Consider the following 24,879-nt stretch of genomic DNA (forward strand, 5'->3'; position numbering starts at 1 on the left):
AGCCATGCTCACACATTTAAGGGGCTAGGATGCCATTTTAAACAGTCCTGGCTTCCCCCAAAGGATTGTGGGAGCTGTAGTCTGTTAAGGGCCCTGTTCTCCTCCCAGAGCTTCCGTTCTCAGACTTCTCTGTGAAGAGGGATTGACTAGGGAGAAGCCATGACTATTTAAAGTAGTATCATAGTGCTTTCAGTGTATGGTGTGATTGGGGCCTGTGTGTCTTTTGCAGACTGCTGCACAATTGGGCTTTCCTTGGTGCAGAATCCAGCCATTATGGTTATTGAGAGCATTTGGTTTTTGGCTAAAAAGGCTCTGGAAATGATTTACGTACATTTACAACAGGACGCTCCCTGCCCCCAGGCTTACAATGTAAAAAAACCACAGCACACAAGGGGAAGGGGATTGGGAGGGAAGAGGAAAAGAAAAACCAAGCTCAGGCACCAGTTTCTAAAGAGCCTTTTGTTCCTATAATGAGCAGCGGGCCCAGTTCGGGGGCAGGAGGCGCCTGATGGAGCTGGGCTTTCAGCAAAGCTGATGGCATGAATCTGGCTTCCTATCTCTCCATCCGATGGAATGGCTGCCCCAGGTGACACCCGAGGGAGAGTATTGTGTTAATTTGTGATGTACAGTTTTGCCTTTGCTGGGTCAGCTTAGCTCAATGCAGTATTCAGTCTGCTGGCAACAAACAGCCTCATGTTTTGTGGAGATTCCCACCTGAGAGCCCCAGCCATGGAAGCCTGCTGTCCCTGAATGTGGAGGGTGGCCCTGTGACTGCTGAAGGGACCAGTCCTCTTTGCAGTTCTCCAAGCATTCTTTGAAGCCTTGCCTATTGCCACCCACTGTAGCATCTCGGAGCTTCTAGATCCAGAGCTGGTCTCTCCATGGAAATAATCCCATTCATTGACCTGCTGCCTGTTTCCTTAGGCAAGGCAAAAAAGTTTAATTATGCAGACCTGAAGATGTTGGGGAGCTCCTCCAATTTCCTCTAAATCAGCCTTTGCCATCTGGGTGCCCTCCAGATGTTTCTGACTGGCTACCACAGATGTGTGAGCTGGCGCTATTGGGGATTTCTGTCCAAAACATCTGGGAGGAACCTGGTTGCCACAAACTGCTTTAAAGAGCCCTGTGGCATCTCCAAGGCAGGCGGACGTCTCTCCATTCCTGAAGCCTGAACTTCCTTACTGTTGTTATCTGTCACTTGTTCCACAAATTCTAGCATTCCCTTCTGTGCTGGGTGTAGACCCTTACTATTTATTTCATAAAATTTATACACTGCTTGATTGTGGGGGGAAAACAACCCTCAAAAAAGTTTTTTTTTACAAAGGATAAAACAAACAAATGATCAGTAAGAAGGATTAACAATGATTAAAGACTTTTGGAAAATTAAAATAATAATAGACTGAAAACAGCTTAAAACTTGTGTTGCCTTTCTAAACATCTGGGTAGGCTTGTATAAACAAAAAATGTTTTTCGCCATAAAAAGTCCAGGGAAGGCGCCTGCCTGATATCAAGAGGCAGGGAGTTCCAGAGTTTGGGTGCTGCAACTCTCAAAGCTCAAGTTCTTACAACTGTGGCCAGGGCTGTCTTGAGCATATGCAGTGCCGAGGTGAAAAGATCTGCCCGGCGCCCCCCCCCCCCCAGCTTGCCCAGTCCCAGGCGCACAGGAGTGTGGAGCCAGCCGGCTGCCTCAGCATCTTGCTGGCTCAGTCACCCCCGAAGAGTCTGCCACGGAGCTCTGACCAACGGGCAGGCTCTTCCCTGGACTCAGCTCTCGGACTCTTGGCCTGGCGCCCCTAAGAGCCTGGCACCCGGGTGCCCCACACACCTTGCGCCTATGGGTAAGACAGCCCTGACTGTGGCATCTGCCACAGTGCCAGTGCTGCTGATCAAAGCAGTCAGGTGGGTGTATATGGGGGGATGCCATCCTGCAGGCAAACTGGTCTCAAGGCATTTAGGCCTTTATAGATGACAGCCATGCCAGTGTAGATCTCTTGAGCACAGGGGTTGGGTGCTGGCAAGGCGTCACACCTGTCAGCATCATGCTGCAGCATCCTGCACTAAACTGTAGCTTCCGGATCAAGTGCAAGGGAAGCCCCACATAGAGTAATCCAGCCTTGAAGGAACCAGTGCACGAACTCCTGTGGCCAAGCTCTCCCAATCCAGGACTTGGTTGTAGTTGTCAAACCAGCTGCGGTTTGAAAATGGCACATTTACCCACAGAGGCCACCTGAGCCTTCCATGACTGAGCTGGATCCAGAAGCAGCCCAGACTGTGAAGCTGCCCCTTCGGGTAGCTAGCTGCTAGTGAGCTTGGGGGAACCCCAGGTCTGCAGAAGTAAGGGGGGCAGGAATGCCACACTCCCTAACACTTGGGGGAGGGAAGAACCCAGTGAGCCTGCTCAGAATGCTGGATGGCTGTGGGAGTGGAGAGGAAATCTGGAGGAGGAAATGGAATTGAGTAACCTAGAAAGATCCCTCCCTCCCTGGAATCCTGAACTGGAGCAGCCCACTGCGCTGCAAAATTTTGTTGCAGGTGCCACTTCTCCATCGCTCAGGTACCTTTTCAAGCTGTGTTTATTTTTAAACACCACATCATTTCGTTTTGCATTCTTTGCCAGAGATTAGAAACTAATGTAATGGGCCTGTGAGCCAGCTTAATCGCATCATCTATGTAGCTTTGTCCTACTTCAGTGGGCGGCATCACCAATGTCTTCCATGGGCTGACTAAGAAATCCTTCCCTTGAGAGTTCTAGCCCATTGCATGCTAAGTGCAGGGCCGTCCCCAACCCCACCCTGGCTCAGAAAGTACCATCAAGGGATACTCTGCCTGTGTGCCCACAAGAGCATTTCATTGGAGCCAAGCCTTTCCCTGGCTCGATGGAGATGTCGGTTGCCAACCGGGTGCCCAGAAATCTCCACGTAGTTGCAGTTGGACCCGTGACAATAGCAAAATGCGGGGAATTTCAAACACTGACCACCGATGCACATAAATATATTACAATAGTGGCTGCCTTATTTCCAATCTCTTTCCAAATAATATTGACCATTAAATCTGCCTTTTACAATGCTACCTCAGTCCATGTTTTCACTAAGGTATCTCCCACAACCCTAAGATCTCCGGGCAGCTGGGAGGGGCAGCAGGTTGGGGGCCTGAAGAGGGTGCTGCCTCCCTCGCTTTCACCCACCGCCTGCTCCTCTCCAGTCTCCTCTTGTCTCCCCTGCAGCCTTCAGGGCACTGACTTCAGGGAGAGAAGCCAGCAGCCCCCCTCCAGCAAGCGGACCAGGTGTCGCCCTTCCAAAGGGGTTTGGATCCTTCTCTCCAGCTGCAGGGTTGGAAAGAAGCTCAAGGACGGATGGGGGAGGGCAGACTCAGCCAGGGGGGCAGCAGGCTCTGGTGCCTCTCTCCTGCCAAGGCTCCCAGCCTGTCTGCCCTAATCCTTGTGCTCTGGCTGCTGCATTCCGGTGGGGATTAACTCCCTGCCTTTTGCTCTCTGGAAACAGGGCTGGGGTGGCCGCAGAGGGGACTTTGGGAGCAGCCTGGTGGACTGAAGGAGCCAGAGATGGAAAGCCCAGGCAGGTGCCTTCTGCCAAGCAACGCACGCCCTGGGTCCACTGACAGCTCAGCAGTGCCAGCACTGACTGGCAGCAGCTGTCCAGGGTCTCAGGCCCAGAGCGACCTAATAAGGCCAGTTATGCAGCTACCAGTTGTGCTGGTTACTGAGAGGTGAGGGAAAACACACTCTGCATGTCCTCAGAGACACTCCCCTCACTTCCTATTACTCCAGCTGATGGTGGGTTGCTTGCCCAAGACATAGGCCTGGAAGGAGGAGCCTGTGGTGACTCCACCCCAAACATGGCTGGAATAGAGCTCTGCTCCCCCCTGACCACTGGCCATGCTGGGCAATGGACAGGATGGGGATCGGACCCCAACTAGAGCTGGGGGACACCCAGGGGTGGAGGAAGGGGGCGGGGGGGGCGGGCTGCCCCAGGTGTCACCACTGAGGGGAGGTGACAAAATGCTGGGTGGCACTCACCGTGGGGCCTGTGGGGAGTGACGCGGTGGTTTGGGCGCCCGCAGGCTCCGCGCTGCCCAAATGGTCCGCCCACTGCCTCCCCCTCAGCTGTAGGGCGACTGAGTGGGAGGAAGCAGGTAGACTCCTTGGAGGCCCCACGGAGCATCCTGCCCCGGCTTGCCCCACCCCCACCCCTGGGTGCAGGGCACTTGCACTACCCCAGGCGCCCAATCGGCTTGCTCCGCCACTGGGGACACCCAGGCCCGCATCCTGAGCAAAGGCCATTTTGTTTGTTTGTTTGTTTGTTTAATTCATGTCTCCACTCTCCTCCAAGGAACTCCAGGTGGTGTACATGGTTGTCTCCAACTGCTCATTTAATCCCCACAACAACCCTGTGAGGTAGGGGAGGCTGAGAGGTAGTGACTGGCCCAAGGTCACCCTGTGAGCCTCATGACTGAGTGCGGATTTGCGCCCTGGTCTCTCCCAGGTCCCGGTCCGACACTCTAAGCCTTGCACCACACTGACCACAGAAGGAGAAGGAGAACTTTAATCAGACTAGCTGATAGGACTGGGCAAGGCAGGGCTGAGCTTCCCAGCACCTGCCATCACCCAGAAGAGTGCAAAGGGGGGCAGGGGGAGCTGGAAGCAGAACCGCAGTTGCTGTCCACTTAAGGTGCCCTGATTCACCCACCGTCCCACAGCTCAGGGGCAGAGCAGCCTGGGCTGCAGAAGTCCCCGTGTTCAGTCCCCAACAGGGCTGGGAAAGACTCGTGCCTGAAGCCCTAGAGAGCTGCTGCCGGTCTGTGCAGGTGGAGCAGAGGTCTGACTGGGCATAAGGCGGCTTCACATGTTCCTGAGCCTAGGGGCAGAGCAGCTGCTGGGGCTGCAGAAGACCTCAGGATCTGTCTCCGGTTAGGGGTTGGAATAGACTCCATGCCTAAAACCCTGAAAAGCCTCTGCTGGCCAGTGTCCACAACTCTGAGCCAGATGGACCACTAAGGCAGCTTCCTATGTTTCTTTTCCACTCCTCCTGACAAAGAATCCTATGAAGCTGACAAGCTTGCAAATTCAAGCAGAATCAAGCCTCTTTTAAAACAACAAAAATGGAGGCCAGGTCCCATTTTTAACATTGGCAAGAGGCAATAAAGTCCTGTGGGTGAGGCTGTGATCCCACACAGGCTTACCTGAGAGTAAGCTGCCAGAACTGAGTGGGTCTTACTTCCAGGGAAGAAGTGCGGAGAACTGGGCTGACACTCCCAGCGTAAGAAGAGAAGAGGCGCCCGGCTGGATCAAGCCAACGGCCCTGCGGATTCAGCCTTCTCTTCTCACAGTGGCCGGCCAGGCGCGGAGAACTGGGCCCTGAGCCCGAGCCCCCTCTGCCCTCCGGCAGCTTCTGGCAAGTGGGATTCCAGCCGCGGAGCCAGAGGAGAGCCCTCGAGGTCCGCTCCTCCTCCAGGAAGGTGTCGAGTCCTCTTCTCAGCCCATCGATCGCTGCCTCCTCCCGCGGGAGCGAGTTCCACAGATTAGCTAGTACTTGATCTTATCCAGCTTCCAATTCCACTGGTTGTCCGCGAGTTCGAGTTCTGCGAGAGGGAGGAGACCTTTCCTGTTCTCCACGCCAGGCAGAATTTTAGAGACTTCTCTCGTGCCGCCTCCCTCTCGCCTTTCCTAAACTGCAAAGTCCCCAGCGCCGCCGCCTCGCGTCCTCGGAGCTTCCTTCCTTCCGAGCAAACGCTCCGACGGCGGAGGACGGGACCCAGGCGTCCGGCGCCCCCCTGCGCGCCCGGCTCACGTGGGATGCAGAGAGGAGGAGGCGCTGCCCGGAGGAGGATGGCCCGCCCGGCCGGGGGGCGGAAGGTCAGCCAGGCCGGCCGGCTGCCTGCGCGGTGGGCAGACCTGGCGACGGCTCCTCCGGCGCGGCTCCAGGTAGGGGATCGGGGCCCCCGCCCTTCCCGCGGGGGGTGGGGGGCTGGTCCCTCTTGCTTTGGCCAAGGCGGGGTGGGGGGTGGGGTGGGTCAAGCCCCTGCCCCCCCCCCCCACCGCGCATTCCCGGGCTGGGCGCCCCCGACCCTCTCCAAGCCTTGAAGGCGCGTGCATGGGAGCCCCGGAGGAGGAGACAGGGCCCGATCCCCGGACGCAAAACTTTACGTTCGAGCCTTGGCCACGTGCCAGCCTGGGGACCTGAGCTGATGGCGAGCCAAGTGCCCTCTGCACGCGCTCAGAGGCAGCGTCTCCAAGGGAAGCCCTCTACCCGCTCTTGAAAGGGGAGGAGAGCCGATCCATGGAGCCCCGGACCCCTGCTCTGATCCAGGCCCCCCCGCCCTGCTCTTCTTAGAGTCTTCCTGTTCACACGTGCTGCTCTTCTGACCAAGCTAACTCTGCTGGCTCATTTAACCCACACCACGACCCTGCCAGGTAGGCCAGGGTCACTCAGGGGGCTTCAGGGTTGAATGAGGATTTGAATCCGGGTCTCTCCCAGGTCCATCCCTCTAACTGACACAATACACAGCTATGGAAGACTAGCGGATGGTTTGTGTAGAGAAATGGTGCCTGGTATCTAGGTGTCCAGATTGTGCCTCTGTCTTTTAAGGATCCCCCCCCCCCGGGCCACACATGTGCCTGGGAGGGGATGAAGCCTTTGCAAGCCAAGCATGGCTTTACTTCTTCATGCAATGCATAGTGGAACTACGGAACTCCCTCCCACAGGAGGCAGTGACGGCCACCAACTCGGATGGCTTTAAAAGAGGCTCAGACAAATTCATGGAGGAGGAGACGGTGCCGGTGGCTCCTAGTGGCCAGGATGGCTCTGCTCCGCCTCCGCAGCTGGAGGCAGCCATGCTTCTGAATCCCAGTTGCTGGCAAGCACAGGAGGGCAGACGACTCCTGTGACATTTCACACCTACCTTGCAATCTTCGCCTCTCTTATTCAGCCCTGTCTACACTGAGTGGCAGTGGCTGTCCAGGGTTTCAGGCAGGAACCTGAGACCTTCTGCACACAAAGCAGATGTTCTGCCACTGAGCCACAGACCTCCCTTATTCATGTTCAGGAATAAACTCAAATGGGAATTTACTTCCAAATAAGTTTGCATAGTATTGTGGTGGTGTTTTTTCTGTATGTTTTTTTTTAAAAAAATACATATATTTTAAAACAACAACAATCCTGTGTGCTTTTGATCCAAAAGCTTTGATATTTCAGTTTTGCTTTCTGTTAAAATCATAAAAAATTATTTCAGAATATGTGGGGGTTTTTCTCCAATTTTTATTTTTGCCATGAAATATAGAATTATAGATTTGTGGAGTTGGAAGGTCCCCTGAGGGTCATTTAGTTCAGCCCCCTGCAATGCAGAAATATTGACTAAAGCATCCGTGACAGATGGCCACCCAACCTCTGCTTAAAAACCTCCCAGGAAGGAGAGCCCCCCACCTCCTGAGGGAGTCCATTCCATGCCAGTTTATAATGAAACCCAAGAGGACATGGTCACTTCCTCTCAAGTTTCTGAGTACTTCCACTTCATCCATCAGTCCCTCCTTGTTGGTGAGGACCAGGTCCAAGATAGATGATCCCCTTGTTGCTTCTTCGACCTTCTGGGAAATGAAATTGTCAGTGAGGCAATGGAGGAATTTGTTGGAATCTTGGCAGAGTATGTGTTCCAACAGATATCGGGATAGTTGCAAGTCTCCCATGCTTACTACATCACTCCTTTTTGTAAAAAAGCTAACGCTACTCTAGGCTGCATTTGTACAGTAGACAAATGAAGAGAAGTCATCATCCCACTCTATTCTCTCTTGGCAGTATTGTGTCTAGTTCTGGGTACCACAATTTAAGAAGGATGTTGACAAGCTTGAATGTGTGCAGACGAGGGCAACTAAGATGATCAAGGGTCTGGAAGCCATGTCTTATGAGGAATGGTTGAAGGAGGTGGGTTTGTTTAGCCTGCGAAAGAGGAGGCTGAGAGGAGACATGATAGCTGTCTTCAAATATCTTAAGGGCTGTCATATGGAGAATTGTTTTCTCCTGCTCTGGAGGATAGGACTCAAACCAGTGGTTTCAAATTACAAGAAAGGAGATTCCGACTAAACATTCAGAAAAACTTTCTGATAGTAAGAGCTGTTCTATTATCCATTATTATCTCTTGAAAGGCATTCTGCCTGCGTCGTGGTGTTCCCTGACAGCAATTCATTACGTTGATTATTTCTTGTTTATGGATTTATACATTCATTATATAATGATGTTTATGATTTGTAAATTTTGGATTATATTCTAACTTCTACTAATAATACATTTACCATACTTATTAGCCATGTGTTGCAGCTGTGTTTGAGCAGTAAGAGCTGTTCGGCAGTGGAACAGATGTCTCCCACGAGAGGTTGTGGCCTCTCCTTCCTTGGCGGTTTTTAAGCAGAGGTTGGACAGCCACCTGTCACGGATGCTTTAGCTGAGATTCCTGCATTGCAGGGGGCTGGACTAGATGGCACTTGGGTCCCTTCCAACTCTATGATTCTATGAATGTTTGGTAATCTCTGCTCTCTCTGCTCCATTGAGAAATTCCTCATCTAACCCAGTAGGTCAAAGTGTGGATAGACAGGCCTCCAGTTTCTGGAAGCTGCACCTTCTCTTCCAGCAAGGCAGGCAGCTTGGGTTTGCTGCAGGTGTAGTTTGGCACATTCTCCGGCAGGAAGAGAAACGGCACGGGCGATCGCTGTGGTTGTTTCCTCGCCGTCTTTGTCTCTTGGTCCTATGTGCTCCATGAGGTTGTTTCATTTCAGTTCAGGCAGTATGAAGGAAGTGAGGCTTGCTGGGGGAGCCGGCAGGAGTCAGGGTCAGGTGTGGGGCTTCTGCTACAGGGTAGGCTTTGTGGGGAAAGCAGCTCCTTTCCTGTGGGGACATACCAGGAAGTGGGTGGTGCCGCCCTCGGTGTGTTCCTACATGCCCCCATAGAAGCAAGGAGTGGTCTAGAGTTCTCTGAGTTGCCACAGATGATTCCATTTGCAGGTGGAGTCAGCATTCCTTAGGACTGGAGCTGAATGCTGATCTCCTCTGAGAGACTTTGGCAAATCTTCTCTCCCCCCCTCCCCACTTTGGACGCATTCCTGGTTCCTTGGAATGACGCTTGCAGGAGTCACATTTATTCAGCAACAGCAGAGCAGCTAGCAAGAAGCCGGCTTTGGTGGTCCTGTGTGGCACTTGGGAATGAGATTTTGGCCGCAGGGAAACTGAGGCAAGGAAACCCCTCTGTGGAGCTCCTTGAGACATCTCTGTTTGGTGTGTGGGGCCAGCCTCCTGACATTTAGGTAAGCACAAGTGGGGCAGATTTGGGAAGGGGAGAGGGACTCTGTTGAATCCTGGATGGGATGGGGGTGGGCCAGCTATAACTGTTATCAAACAGTGGAATCTCAAGTGGCAAAGTCATCTTGCATGCCAGGAGTCTTGGATGCTATCCAGCATCCTGCTTCTGTAAGGAATCTCGAGAACAGAAGTGTAGAGTCCAGATCAAGGGAAGTCATAGTCTCACTCTTTTCTGCCTTGGTCGGACCACACCTGGAGTACTGTGTCCCATTCTGGGTGCCACAATTTAAGAAGGATGTTGACAAACTGAAACGTGTGCAGAAGAGGGAGACCAAGATGATTAAGGCTCTGGAAACCAAGCCTTATGAGGAACGGTTGAAGGAGCTGGGGATATTTAGCCAGGAGAAGAGGAAACAGAGAGGAGATATGATGGCTATCTTCAAGTACCTTAAGGGCAGTCACATGCAGGATGGCGCAAGCATGTTTTCTCCTGCTCTGGAGGATAGGACTCAAACCAATGGCTTCAAATTACAAGAAAGGAGATTCCGACTAAACATTCAGATAAACTTTCTGACAATAAGAGCTGTTTGGCAGTGGAACAGACTCCCATGGGAGGTGGTGGCCTCTCCTACCTTGAAGGTCTTTAAGCAGAGGTTGGATGGCCCTGTGTCCTGGATGCTTTAGCTGAGATTCCTGCCCTGCAGGGGGTTGGACTAGATGACGCTTGGGTCCCTTCCAACTCTATGATTCTATGAATGTTTTCTGTGGGAAGGCATCATCCAGGTATCAATGCAGTCTTGGAGGTCTATAGCAGACACCCACAGTAAGGTCAGCGTTGTTCCTCTCCTACAATTTTTACCCATATACTCTGAGTCTGCCTTCCATGCTCCAGGTCATAGAAGTATTCGCAAGTGTACACCAGTGTGTTCTGAGGTCTGCAACCACTGTCCTTGCTCATCTGGCCCAGAAGCGGTGTCTGAGGTGAGCTCCAGTGACACAGCATGGCTCCTGGCAGTCCTGCTTCTGTGCGCCACGTTCCTCCAGGGGTTCATCTCCTGCACTGCGCAATCTTCCTTCTCCCTAGCGGCACCCCCTCCTGCACTGCTGTTCCAGGACAGCCCTCTCTGCTCTATTGAGAAATTCCTCATCTAACCCAGTAGGTCAAAGTGTGGATAGACAGGCCTCCAGTTTCTGGAAGCTGCACCTTCTCTTCCAGCAAGGCAGGCAGCTTGGGTTTGCTGCAGGTGTGGTTTGGCACATTCTCCGGCAGGAAGAGAAATGGCACGGGCGATCGCTGTGGTTGTTTCCTCGCCGTCCTTGTCTCCTGGTCCTACGTGCTCCATGAGGTTGTTTAGTGTTTTAGTTGAGACTCATTCTTTGCAGGGGGTTGGACTAGATGACCCTCGGTGTCCATTCCAACTCCACAATTCTATGATTCTAGGAGAGCTGGGCTTGAGCTTTGCTGCCAGCTCAGCTTGGCCTCCTGTTATCCCATCACTGCAGCTGGTGTAGCAAAGATCACAAGCTGTGAATTGGGAGACCTCCAGTTCAATTCTCACCTCTGCCAAAACTCCTAGGAACCTGCCTTGCACTGAGTGAGACACTGGTCCCTCCAGCTCAGCACTTCCTGCACTGGCTGGCAGCAGCTCTCCAGGGTGTCCAGCAGGGTTCTCTCTGGAGACACTGGGGCTTCTTCCTGCAGGCAAGCAGAGGCTCTAACAAGGAGCAAAGTCCTTCCCCAACTCATGAGGTGACCCTGCAGAAGCTTTGCACCTCCCTCAGCCCCCCACCCCCAATAGCTTATTTAAATCATAAGAAATTTGTGGAAATGCTTCAAACACACACAAATGGATAAGTGGTTGTTAATAATTAATGTTTGTTTATATCCATGAGAGAATAACCTGCCTGTGCAATATTTGGGGGATAGGACACCCCTACCCCATACCTGTCAAGCTTTTCCACAGAGGTTTGAGTGTCTGAACTTGTAAAATGGTGGATTCTACCATTTTGGATGTTGATGGTTGTGAATGAGTTATACAGAATGAACTTATTCAAAAAACAGAGCACACCAGCCTAGGGGCTGTGGTGGGTGGGACATTCCGTTCTCTCTTGATGAGGGGAGGGGGATTCGAATCAGTTCACATTTAGTGGTGAACCTACCTAATTCACAATCTCTGAAATGATCACAAATCAAACACAGTCCTTTGAAATCCACGCATTGCTGAGTTTTGCAGTGCAGTTCTCCAGCAAAGCAGTGTGTAGCAAAATGTCTATATTGGTAAAATATGCATGTATGTATATTGGTGAAAATAGCATGCAAAAATTGTATTACTTAAGGGGAAATTGCTTCAGAAATGTGTATATTAGATAGAAGTGCATACAAAAATGAGTTTATTAGGATAAATTTGCAGTAAAATGCTGTTGAATTTTCATGAGGACTTAAAAAATAACAATAATATGCAACTGAATTTCAGATGGGCAAAATGAGGAACAGAGGAAGTGGACAGATCTGCTCATCCGTACTTTTGACACCCCTTCCCATATGTCAAATCATGACCTTAAGTGCTTAAAAATAGATTTAATGTCATACCCATCACCACAGGCCCACAGGCAGGTTACAGCTATAACCATTTTACAGATGGGGAAGTGTGCACTGTGAATTCCAAAAAGTCAGGACTTGAACCCAGGTCCCCTCAGTTCCAAGTTTGGTGTATACAAGCAGGCAGGCAGCACTTTCAGTGAGGAGTTTGAAAGAGCGCTCACAGAAGGGTCACAGAGCACCTGGAATTTGCGCACACATTTTATTGCATTCCTCAGGGTTTGAAGAAGGATTAAGGGTGGCTGGCGCCATAATAAGTAAACTCTAGTTCATTGGGCTGGGCATTCACTATTGCAGTAAGTTCAATACGAGGTTGTTTGGTATTCCTCTCAATGTTTCCCATGTTAAGTTGCCTCTTTTCCATCTAACTACACTTCTGACACTTGATTTAGGCAGCTGCACAAAAGTTACGTTTTTCCTCTGCAGAAATGACCTCTGTGTAGGAAACATTGTGCAGCGACGTAGCGTGGGTTGTCAGCACCCGGGGCAAGGCAAGTAATTTGCGCCCCCTAACCCGTGGATTTGCGCCCCCTAACCCGTGGATTTGCCCTAACCCCAGATGTTGCGGCCGGTGCGGCCGGCCCCCCCTGCACCCCCCACGCTACGCCACTGACATTGTGGAGCATCTGTGGCCAGCTTAGTGCCCTCCAGACATTTCAAGCTACACCCAGAGTTGCAGCCCAAAACATCTGGAGGGGCCCAAGCTGGCGAAGATGAGTGAGGGCTGCAGCTTGGGGGCTGAGCACCAGCTTGGGACGGCAAATGAAAGAGGTGGCAGGATAGACGCTGATAAAATGATGCCTGGCAGGAAGGAAGTGGATAGAGAGTTTTCTCCTTCTCTCAAAGCGCTAGAAATGGGTTCAAAAACCTCCAAGGAGGAGAGTCTGCCACATTCCACTCTGTCCATTCCACTGTGGAACAGCTCTTACTCTCAGAAAGTTCTCCCTAAGGTTTAGTCTGAATCTCCTTTCTTGTAACTGGAATCCACTGGTTCAGGTGCCACCTTCCAGAGCAGGAGAAAACAAGCTTGCTCCTTCCTCCATGAGACAACGCTTCAGGTATGTGAAGGTGGCTATCCATCCTGCCACCTCTCAGTCTTCTCTTCTTTGGCTTAGCCATCCAGGCCAGGCCCAGTGGAAGCAGCCTTCCAGGCTGGCTGGCCAGGGACTCCTGCAGGGGTGCGTTAGGACCCCTCCTTCTCGGACGAATAGATTTCTGCTGCTTCTCCCATCCTGTGCTGCCAGACGTTCAGCCCCGATGAAGTCACTGCCTGTGGCGACTCCCTGGCGAAGCTCAGAACCTCCCTGTTTGCTCTGGGCCGTTGCCTCCCTCCCTCCCTCCAGGCTGCTGTCCTGGAGCTGGAGAACAGAGCCGGGCTCTGTGCAGCTGGACATGAGGCCTGAATCCCCAGACCTGTGAAATTCTACAAACGGCTTAAGCAAACAGGACGGTCAGGAGGAGGGGAGAGGGGGACGGGGAGGCCAAACTGAATCAGTCCCTTGTGCTGCCGTCACCTCAGCAGGCCGGCCCTCCTGCCTATGGGGCTGAGCAGGCAAACTCCGCCTGGGGCAGCGCTCCAATCACTGCCTCCCTCTGGAGCAGGCCACTTCTCTGGGACTTTGACCACTCCACTGGGACGCTGCCTGCCCCACCTCAGCCCTCCCTGTCCCTCGCACTGGAGGGTGTGGCCTCAGATACACGCCCGCCTGCCCCACCCCTGGTGCCCTCAAGCTGCTTTGGGAGACGGCTCCTAGCAGTAGCACCCCAGCACCCAGAGGACGCTGGGGCTGAGGGCAACATAGTCAGTGAGTTGGGTGGGACTCCAAGGGTCATTCAGTCCAACCCCTTGCAATGCAGGGATCTGGAGGCTGCCAGGTTGGGGGTGGCCGATATAGACAGGCTGCCTGCCTTTAAGTGCCCAGGGTGCTTGGTTTTGAGTTTTGTAGTCTGTTTCCACTTTTATAAAAAGAAAGAAAGAAAGAAAAGATAAGGGCAGAAGATCATGTCTGAATTGACACTGGGGTAGGAGTCCGTTTTCAGGGCATCTGAAAGCCCCTACTTCTTATTGGTTTATTCAGCTGTGATTCCTGCATTGCTGGGGTTGGATTAGATGACCCTTGAGGTCCCCCTTCCAACTACAGTTCTGTGATTCTGCTTTAATGATTGTATTTGTATCCTGCCTATTTTCTCCAGGGAGCACAAGGTAGTGTACCTGGTTCTCCCTGATCCTGTGGGGCAGGTTAGGCGAAGAGGGGCGGTGGCTGGCCTGAGCTTCAGGTTCAAGGGGCTTTCGAACCCTGGTCTCTTCCAGGCCCTAGTCTGACATGCTGAATACTACGCCACTTTTTGGAAGCATTGGTCCAGCAGCCCCACCCTCCATCTTTCCATGCCCTCCATTCTCAAACAGAAACTCTCTAGGGAAGATGATCCCCAGGCAGAGACTGAAGGGCTGGGAGTTGCAGGCTGCTTTCAGGGTCCATCATAAACCTTACTCTTTCTTTTGATTTGATTAAATATTTGGATTCCGCTTTTCCAACAACAAATGTTGAGTTCAAAGCTTTTTAATGTTTTTAATGTTTGATGTTTTATCGTGTTTTTAATATTCTGTTGGGAGCTGCCCAGAGTGGCTGGGGCAACCCAGTCAGATGGGCGGCATACAAATAATAAAATTATTATTATTATTATTATTATTATTATGGCTCCCAATAGTTACAACAGCAGCAGCAGCAAAAAGCAGCAAGCATTGCAAGCAGGGTAGCAGAAAAACAAAGCAGACAACAACAGCACATTCATTGGAACAGTTAATGCAATTCAATAAAGTCATGGTAATTCAGAATATCGGAAAGAGCTGCAGAGCACCAGCCCCGAGGCAGGGGACACCCTCTCTCTTCCGATATGTGGCTTTGCCTCCTCCAAAAGCCGTCCCCTCCCACCATGGGGACGCCGACTTCTTCCAGCCGAGGGGCAGCCAGCCCAGAGCGTTGTTAGCTGTACCACGCTATTAGGCTCCGCCACGGCCAGCCCCAGAGCCCCGCGGGAGGCGAGCCAGGCTGGAAATAAGCAGCAGCGCTCCTCCTGGCCTGTGTCCCTCTGATGTGGTCTCCTGCCCCTTGTGGTTCTGTGGGCTGAATGGAGGGACCATTGGCAACCCTGTCTGTTTTCTGGATTGCTTTCTATAGTAACAGGGGTGGAGGCCCAGCTGCAGGCTGCCATTAACCAATCCCCCATGTGTGCTTCTAGGCTATCACCAGCAGGAAAAATAGCACAGAAATCTGTGTGGTGTGGTGGTTTGAGTGGCAGACTAAGGGCTGGGAGGCCAGGGTTCGAATCCCACTCAGCCACGAAGCTCGCTGAGTGTCCTTGGGCTGGCCATTGCCTCTCAGCCTAGCAGACCTCACAGGGCTGTTGTGAGGATAAACCTGTTGTGAGGGGGGCATCCACCAGAGTCACATTTATCAATATGGGGTGGCACCTTTCCTAAATTCCCTGTCCTGAAGGGGAAGGGGAGGGGGCATTTATTGGAATTAATATACCTTCTTAAAAATCAATGAAACACGTTTTTTAGACCAAGTGGAGAGGAGGAGAACTATGCATTCCACCTTGATAGTTTATAAAATGATGCCCTGGAGAGATTTGAGAGAGAGAGAGAAGTCCCCCCCCCCCAACCCTAGAACTTGTGGGCATCCCATGAAGTCGAATGTTGAAAGATTCAGGGCAGATAAAATAAAGTGTCTAGTTTAACCATGGAACTCACAGCAGCGATGGGCCACCAGACTGGACAGCTTCATGGAGTCGGGGCGCCAGTGGCGTCTGGCCACAATGGCTGTGGTCTGCCTCCAGCAGTGCTTCTGGGGGGAGTGTGCTCTTGTGCTCGAATCCTGCTTATGGGCTTTCCATTGGGGCATCTGGCTGGCCCTATGAGAACAGAGTGCCAAACTGGCCTGATCCAGAAGGCTCTTCTTACTTTCTTACGGTTTCTATGCCCAAACCAAAATATGGTCACCATGCACCCCTGTTTCTAAGTGGAGAGGTTTCTGAGCGGTGGCGGCCTGTGCCCTGACTTTGGTGTCCTTGGAAGGAAGGTGACTGGAGGCTGATGTTGTTTCTGTGATATTAGGCATTATTTGCATATCTGTCCAGGCTGTGCTTGAGATGGAAGGTTCAATAGCATCAACACTCCTAATTGATCCTGCTCTACACTCAACACCACAACTTGTTGCAGAGAGCAAGTTTCAGAGGGCAAGTCAGGCCACTGCCTGGTTTGGGCCTGTTTTTTCAAGATTGCCAGCCATTCTCCTCCAGGCATGCCTGCTTCTGGAAGGATCTCCAGCCATTTAGTATCTGTGGCAACAAATTAGCTGTCCGTGGCCATCTCTTGAGTTATCCAGAAGTCCACTCTCCAAAGTACTGTGTGTCTGTGCAAGGCTAAAGTGGTCCACCTGGTATGACCTCTTCAGTGGACTTTTTTTGCAACAAAAGTCACAAAATTGGGGTAGGTAGAAGGCCCCCAAATCCATTTAATGTAAACTCAATATCATTACTGTATTTAGTTTTTTTGGACAACAGTAAAATGTGAAAAAACAGAGTAGGCTCTTGCCAAGTGGAATGCATAGTTGCAAATGAGGAATTATTAGATCGAAACTGGGAGGAAGGCAGCTTAGTCTGGGAACCCAGGTGAGGAACTACGCAGTCACAGGGACAAAGTGTGTTCTCGGACAAACAGGACGAAGCCTCTTCTCAAATTCTGAGCAAGAATATATAACAGATTCCCAGAAACACTCCAACTGAAAGCAGAACAACCCGGCATCAAACTTATGTGACTATTCGTCTCCAGATCAGAACTGACACTGGAACAATGGTCACCGACCCCTGGCCCCAGAGGTGGCATGGGGAGGCTCCGTGCCTCTTTTCACCAGACAAATATGGGGAGGGGCCTGTGTGCAGTCAGGACCCCGTGTCAGGCAGGTTGGGAAACAGTCCTGGAAAAGGCTGGTGGTGAAAAACTCTCCAAGTGATCGTCCAATGAGCCTGAATCACTCAGCTTCCATCACATTTCCGATATTTGGCTCCTCCAACTGCTAATTTTATGCTAAGGATATGTAAAAACAACAGCAAGACTGAGATAAAGAGAGAGAACTGTGTGGTTATATGCACTGTTGCACTTATTCCATTCTCAAGCAGCAGAATTTTTTAAAAATCTGACGGGGGGAAACAGGCAGCCCATAAATATAGTAGGGATTTCTGCATGCTGTGGGAGTGTCTAGGCATATATTGGTTCCTAAATATATATTTTAAATCCCTAAAACTGCCCAGCAAAAACCCATGTTCAGTGACTTCTAAGATCTGTGGAATATTAAGGATGGAGCGCAGGGGAAAGCAAAAATAAAATACTACTGCAGCACGCCAGTCTCCGAGTGCTGGGAGACTCCAGGAGTTCCTGCACTTTCCCCAGGGTTGGGTTTCCTTGGAAAGAAGGTGAACATGGTTTTATTTACTCAGATACAATCTGAGGACAGGATGGAGGGGTATAGCAGATCCCACCTCTGTATACCAAAAATGTAGTGGATTCCATAGCTACCATCAATTGTGTAGTGGATCCCATCTACGTATACCAATTGTGGCAGATCCCAACTGCATACACACTCTAATAAGCACTGCAAGTTATCTTTTTGGATTTTGTGTGAAGAAAAACTTTGGTACTTGGAGACTGAGACAGAGGTTGAACTAATAAGAAAGATTTTATAGAACAAAGTTGATAAAACAGCACGCATCAGGAGGCAATGTTCTTTCAGGAAACAGTTAACCTATTAATAATTATACTAAATCAAAAGGAGGTGACAGGCTTCTAATCAAACAGCTTCTTTTAAACTTCAGTTGCTGCTCAGTTATTTCACTTCAGGTAAATTTTACAGGTTTTTAGGTTTTAGATGGTAAATTCTTAGCTTATTTCCAATTTTGTTACTTCAGTTTCTTAAACTTAATTGCGTAGGTCAGGGGTCGGCAACCTAAGGCCCATGGGCCACAAGCGGCCCATGGGGGTCATTTAACTGGCCCATGGACCCCCACCCGTTAGGGGACCCCCGCCACCCGCCTGTTGCTAAACTGGCGCTCCTGCAGCCAATGGGAAGCTGCGCACGCCTCCTCCGTGCCAGAAGGAGCACCGCAAATAGCGTTTGCACATTCATGCTCATGCACACTGTGGCCCACCGAGGCGTCTGCAGGACCATGAACCGGCCCAAGCCACAAAAACTTTGCCAACCCCTGGCCTAGGCGTTTCAGCTTAATACTTTGGTTCTTAAACAAGGCACTACATTCTGTCAGTTTCCCCGCCTTATAGCAATCACACACCTGGGGTACTTCTAGCAGTATAACAGACCCAGGGGGTCCCCTCATCCCTCTTCACTGGCTTGGGATTCTTCTCTCTCCTCATGACTGACAGGAGACCCAAGGAGATGCTATCCTCACAGCTCTACTTCTCCTGGCTCAGACTCAGCCCTCCAGTCCACTCCTGTCTGAATACTTTCCCTAGACATTACACTGTCTTCCAGTCTAAGCTCAGAGGCTCCTTTTTCTAGCTGTAGGTATTTTCCTCAGCGTGGTTGTTCCACACAGACCAGACCAGACCCAGCTCTCCTTCTCTCCCTCCGGCTCTCTCTTCAACTATCTCACCACCTGAGCTCTTTCTCAGAAATGAGTCCTTTTATACTCCCTCCCAAAGTGCTGGCTCCACCCCCTCTGACTAGCTGTCTTGGTAGCCAATCAGAGAGAGGCTCCAGCCCTCTGGTGGAGTTCTGAGGAACTGCAGCCCCAGCCCCTGCTCTGGCTCAGCTGTCCTTCACGAGGGGCTCACAGCACCCACAGCCCAGCAGCTCTTGCTTCCTCAGTGGACAGCTTTGAGGTCAAGCGCAGAGCAAGTCATGCCTGTGTCTCCTCAGCCCAAATGCGCAGGCCTCTCCCATGCATGCCCCGCTGGGCCTCAGATTCTCCGTCCTAGGAGGATGTGGCATCTAGCCAGGTGAGGGGGGAACAGGTCCACAGCTGTTCACTTCAGACCCGCAAAGGCCTTCTGAATGGAAACACGACCGGAAGCCTGGAAGTTTCTGGCAGGACATTAATCTTGAAAGTCACAATAGGTGGCTGCTTTGTGGACTCCGCCTGCCCCCTGGGCACAGGGTACAAAGGGCACCCCAGCTTTAGGGACAGAGGTGGGGGAAGCCGTGACGCAGTGCAGGAAGGCAGCATGTTTTGCACCCCACCCACTCCGGTCTTTGTGTCGGAGAGAAAGGGGGGTCCCCTGGGACTGAGCTCAGAGCTGGGAGGATCCCCCACAGTGCAGGGAGAGAGGGCTGCTTGCCCAACCTGACAGGCCCCTGCGTTTTTGGCTGGGTGGTGAAGAATGGCCAGGGGTTTCAGTGAGACCGACTTGGTGGATTGGGCCCCTCTGAAGTCCCGTGTGTTCCACTCTGAGCACCAAAACACCTTGAGCTGGGAAAGGGCTTGTGGAGGAGAGGTCCCCACAGTGACTAGCCATGGGGGGGGGGGCAGCACAGGTGTGGGGAGGTAGCTGCTCTTGCACTCCTGCCCCATTTGGGGGCTTCCCATCGGGGCACCCGGAGGGCCACAGGATGCTGGACTCAAAGGGCCGTCTTTTCTTACGTTAAATATACATAGTAGGTTTTTTAAATAATGATGATGATGATGATGATGATGATGTGGCATCAGAACTACTAGGAAGAAAACATAATCAAAGTTGTATGATGTAAGAGCTGCACAAAAGCTGTGTTTTCCAAATAAATAGAGGGAAGATCATGTAGAAAAATAAATGCAGCAAATAACATTGTGAAAGCCAAATTTCTCCATTTCAGTGGAGGAAAGAACATTTTGTGTTTCTGAACCTCATCGAATCATAGAATTGTAGAGTTAGAAGGGGTCCCGAGGGTCATCTAGACCAGCCCCCTGCAATGCAGGAATTTCAGCTAAAACAATTGGATGCATAAGAAATGAAATTCCAACAAACAGCATAGAACTGCCTTCCTTACCCCCAGAGACACATAATTTGTGTGTTCATTTCTCTGCCATAGCCAGTGTCCACATATTCTGGTACCACAATGAGAGGTTTAATCCCTTTAGTGTCTTCCATTTCTGGCCCATGGAAGGTCTTAGGGATGGAGAGCTTTGTTTCGTCTCCAGGCAGTCTTTTGCAGACAGCTGTGGCCTCCACCACCTTTGAATTACTCCATGTTGCTTATATTCCATTGTAATTTGGCCTGTTTGGACCAGGCCTCTGATGCCTTCTGAACAGCACCTCGTTTTCTCAGCCCTCGACAAATAACTAACATTTTTATTCTTAATAAGACTGGGCAGCTGGAGAGGCCTTGGCGTTTGCTGCTGCCCTCGAAATCACAAACCCTCCGTCATCCAGAGGCACCATCCTTGCGGCCTCTTCCAGCCAGGCAAGGCCAAACGACAACAGGAAGGGAAATGAATCATCGGTGCTTCAGGTGTGTCTGAAAAGCAAACGGGAGCATGGCCAGTGGGTGGCCCCAAATTTCAGTGGCCAGCAAACCAACGGAAGGGGAACAAACGGGCCTCTGTGTGCCTTCAGGCTGAGCTCACGGCCTGGCATCTCCCTAGAGGCCGGGGCTGGCTCCATTTCCAACCCTTTCTAGCTGATAAACCTTTGGGCATTTGGTGGCTAAATTTGGACAGCCAGCGTGGTGTATCAGGCCGGGACCTGGGGGATCAGGGTTCAAATGTGCACTTGGCAATGAGGCTCATGGAGCGACCCAGAAGCCTCTCACTGCCTCTCAGCCCGACCTCCCTTGCAGGGTTGTTGTGGGGATTCCGTGAGGAGAGAGGGGGCCAGGTGTGCTACCTTGAGCTCCATGGAGGAAAAGGTGGCATAGGAATGGAATGAAAACATCATCATAATAACTAATAATAAATAATTTTGCATTCTTGCCATATCAAGAATTATAATAAGGTTTTAATTTAGTGTTTTGTTATCCCTGGAGGGCCGCAGACATAGCAGGAAGTCCTGTGTCTTTCCACAACAAATTTCTCCCCTAGTTTAGAGCATCAGAAGAGGCTGCTGGATCAGGCCAGTGACCCATCTAGTCCAGCATCTGGTTCTCACAGGGGCCAACCAGACCAATTCACATATTGCTTTGAAAATATTATCTTTTATATATTGTAAAGGATCTTGGCTGCATGCAATAAACTTGTCTTAACTTGACTATTTCCTTCCCCCCAAGCCAGCGTGCCCAGAGGTTGCTGGTGATGGAGCTGTGTCATGCCACAGCCTCCGGAGGGGCGGGTACAGGTTCCCCATTGCTGCCCTGGAGTTTTCCCAGGTTGCCCCCTAAGAAGAGAACTGCTTTTCCAAAACCTGCCAGACTCTGCAGAGAACCTGCTTCTCACTCTCATTTCTTTGCTGCATCAAGTCATTGGAGGATTTTACGCAGAGGTCGCGTGTCCACCTGTCAGGGATTCTTCAGCTGTGATTCCTTCTTTGCAGCAGTGATGGACTAAATGACCCTTGGTAGTCCCTTCCAACTCTACAGTTCTGTGATTCCAAGTCCCTCTTTCCCCTCTCTAGGTCCCCCCCCCCCAAGCTTGAGGGCTTCCCAAGAGGTCCTTGGCTGTCCATGGCAGGAGATGCCCCTTTGGTCGGATTCAGGGCTTATTCTCAGGTTGTTCGCTCCTACGACAACCTTGCATGGCGGGTTGCTTCTGACCTCTAGAATTTGCCCCCTGCCCCCTCATTGTTGGAAAGCTTGTGAAGGTGTATTGAATAAGATCACACCTGCCAAAAGGAAAAGGTGCTTTGTTTTGCAGAACTGCTTCATGGCACACTCAAATGTGCATTTTTTTCAAGAGAAACTGGAGGGCTGTGTGAGAGAAGCCTTTTTGCTAAACTGGTGCTCCCCAGCTGATAGGAGTAATGGGAGTTGAAAAAGGCTGCTGTGGGGGGCTGCAGCTTCTCCTCCTGTTAAAGGTAAAGGTAAAGGGACCCCTGACCATTAGGTCCAGTCGTGACCGACTCTGGGGTTGCGGCGCTCATCTCGCTTTATTGGCCGGGTCATGTGGCCAGCATGATGAAGCCGCTTCTGGCGAACCAGAGCAGCGCACAGAAATGCCGTTTACCTTCCCGCTGGAGTGGTACCTATGTATCTACTTGCACTCTGACGTGCTTTCGAACTGCTAGGTTGGCAGGAGCAGGGATCGAGCAACAGGAGCTCACCCCATTGCGGGGATTCGAACCGCCAACCTTCTGATTGGCAAGTCCTAGGCTCTGTGGCTTAACCCAGAGCGCCACCCGCGTCCCATCTCCTCCTGTTACAGCACCCCTAAACAACACCCTGTGAAAAGGAGTGGGGATCCCAGGCTGCCCCCACCCCAGATGAGCAGAGCCCTTGGGCAAGTGGACTGGATGGGACTTGGCAGCCACCAAGTGTAATGACAGGCTGCGTAATGAGAAGTATGCAAAGCCAGCGCCATGCCTCTCCCAGGGGAGAGCTTGTCAGACAAGGCTGCCGCCAAGTAGAAAATCACAGGGGGATGGTGGCTTTTGCAGGTCTCCCCCCGCCCCGCCCCCCGCCCCACTTCCCTGTCCTGCCAGAACTTGGAGGAAAGGCTGCACAGAACTGCATTTGCTTTGATTACACGCGGAAGAGGAGAGGCAGAAGGCCTGGCCCTTTGGCAGACCCCTTCACCTTTTATTGTGACTGTCAGACTTGCGGCTCCAACTGTTGGAGGGCAAAACTCCTTCTCTCTCCTACCCCCCCCCCCCCGAGGGGGGAGATTTCTAGTTTCAGCCCTGAAGTTTGTTTACAAACCTGGTGCTTAGTTACTAGACCAGAAGCATGTGCAGAGGGCCTTCCCATCTACATCACTGCAACAGGTTTCAACTTCTTAGCAAGGATTCAGACCTCATTACCATAGCAATGGTTAAAATTAAAAGCACCACCTTGGATTTACTCTAGAGTGAAGTGTTTTGAACGCTCTGAAAGTGCTTTATTAGTTCATTGGAGGTTTTTAAGAAGAGGTTGGGAGACCATCTGTCAGGGATTCTTCAGTTGAGAATCCTGCATTGCAGGGGGTTGGACTAGATGACCCCTGGGGGTACCTTCCTACTATTCTGTGATTCTAATTATTTAGCCTGCTTCCTTTGCAGAAGTCTGGACCCAAAGCCTCATCTAGTCCAACCCCCTGCAATGCAGGAATCACAACTATTTCTATTATTATTATTAGTAGTAGTAGTATCATTGGTCACATGTTGCCGATTGGGGAGGCTTTCTGAGCTGGGGAGGTGCCCGGGGGTGTTTGTGACGGCGGCTGCAATACCTGGGAGTTGGCCTCTTTCAGCTCTGTGGGAGTGGGCCCTGAGCAGAGATGTGTAGAGGTGCTCACTCAGTCTCAGAGCATCCACCAGAGAACACAGGTTAGCAGCAGGTGGATTGGGAAGTAATGGTAGATCTCTGGGCAACTTGCAGGAAGGATTTAACAGCCTCAGCCTCAAAATGACTTGCTCTGGATTAGGCTGGTGAAATGAAGAGAGCTAAGCCAGAAGTTGACTCTGGTGGGAAAGGATGGTAGGATCAGTTCCTTTCTGGTCCTGAAAACAAATCCCTGGGCTCAGAACCAGAGCTGGACTTTGGGCCTCAAAGGTGCCGCCCGCTGCCTCTCACACTTCATTCTAAATAGTGGTTGTGGTGCCTCCAATACCTGTGCCCAGTGCAACTGAGCTGGCCATGCTCCCCTAAATCTGCCTCTGTCAGAATGTGCTCAGAGGCAGCCTTTTCTTCCTTAGCACACAATTTGCTGTTCCGGAAATCTTTGCCTTGGTGACGGAGCAGCTCAGGGCCCCCTGAAACTTCAAATCCTCCTGCATCCCGAGGAAGCTGGACTTTGGGTGGGGTTGGGCTGGTGAAAGCTGCCCTTGTTTCCTTGCCCTGCTGGCGTCTGTGCCGTAGAGCAACCACATCTGGGCGTGGGTGGGCTGGTGGCCAGCCCCACCGTCCTCCCCACAGCGCTCTTTGAAGCAGGCCCTGGTGGGGCGGCTGGCAGATGGGACAGAGCAGCAGCAGCAGCAGCACAGAGCTCCTCCAGCCTCCCTCCTTTCCCCAGTTCCTCCCCACATCACTCTCATGTGTGCCTGCGGAGCACATCTGGCACATGGAAATTGTTGCCGTTTCAGCCCAGGAGGACGAGCGCCAGGCAAATCCAGCTTCTTTGCACTCGAGAGCCCAAGGTGGGTGGTATTTGGAATGCAATTAGAGTTTCAGGTGGGATGGGGATTTGCACCCAGAGCCAGGTCTGAAGTGAGGCTGGGGTGGTGGGGTCCTTGCCTTTGCAGGGATATTCCAGACCCCTTCTTGGCACAGGAACACAGGAGCTGACTTTTCCTGAGTCAGACCCCTGGTGTCTACACTGATTGGTAGCAGCCCTTGGGGGGCTTCAGGCAGCCAGTGGTCTTTGCCATCGCTTCCTGATCCCTTTCAGTGGCAATGCCTGGGATTGAACCCAGGCTCTTCTGCATGCAAGGCAGATGCTGCGCCACTGAGCTATGGCCTTCTGCACGTTCAGCTTTCATTTAAAACAACCAAAGGAACCCAACACAGCAAGTTTCGAGTCCTCTTCGTTCTGGAGGCACAAACAGGTGTTGTTTTGCCCTAATGGCTTGGTAAGAGTTAAAACTGCTCCCCCCCCCCCCGAGTTCCAAGGTGATTGACAAGCCCTTGGTGCTGGGGGGGGAAGTTCGCTGAAAGTTTTAAAAGTGAAATCAATTTAATTTAAGCAGATTAGGCTACCTGCAGTTGGCACTGCAGTTCCATACAGATTTACAGGCTCTCACCCCCCCCCCCAATGTACACTTTTAGTAGAAATGATTTCAAGACATTTTGGTGACTGTGGCAGAAATCCCATAGGGATTTTATAGGGACTACAGGAACTGACCCTTTGTTTCTTTTTTGATGCATC

The 24,879-nt window shown here is 51.5% G+C and overlaps 1 protein-coding gene across 4 annotated transcripts in view; it reads left to right on the forward strand.

Moving 5' to 3' along the window:
- Positions 1-5,796: 5,796 nt before the first annotated feature.
- The window catches only part of TRPV4 (transient receptor potential cation channel subfamily V member 4), a 48,763-nt gene continuing 29,680 nt past the window's right edge, over positions 5,797-24,879 (forward strand). Inside the window, exons 1-2 of one of the 4 annotated variants that reach the window (XM_028703849.2) lie at positions 5,828-5,938; positions 9,130-9,304. The gene's annotated coding sequence lies outside the window, so the exon portion shown is untranslated. Of the gene's footprint in view, positions 5,939-6,341; positions 6,428-9,129; positions 9,305-23,989; positions 24,152-24,879 lie in introns of those variants that run through there. The other 3 variants (XM_028703848.2, XM_077917698.1, XM_077917697.1) reach the window with 3 other exon arrangements.

Source organism: Podarcis muralis, chromosome 13 (genome assembly GCF_964188315.1).
Source record: "Podarcis muralis chromosome 13, rPodMur119.hap1.1, whole genome shotgun sequence".
In the NCBI taxonomy this organism is placed as follows: domain Eukaryota; kingdom Metazoa; phylum Chordata; class Lepidosauria; order Squamata; family Lacertidae; genus Podarcis; species Podarcis muralis.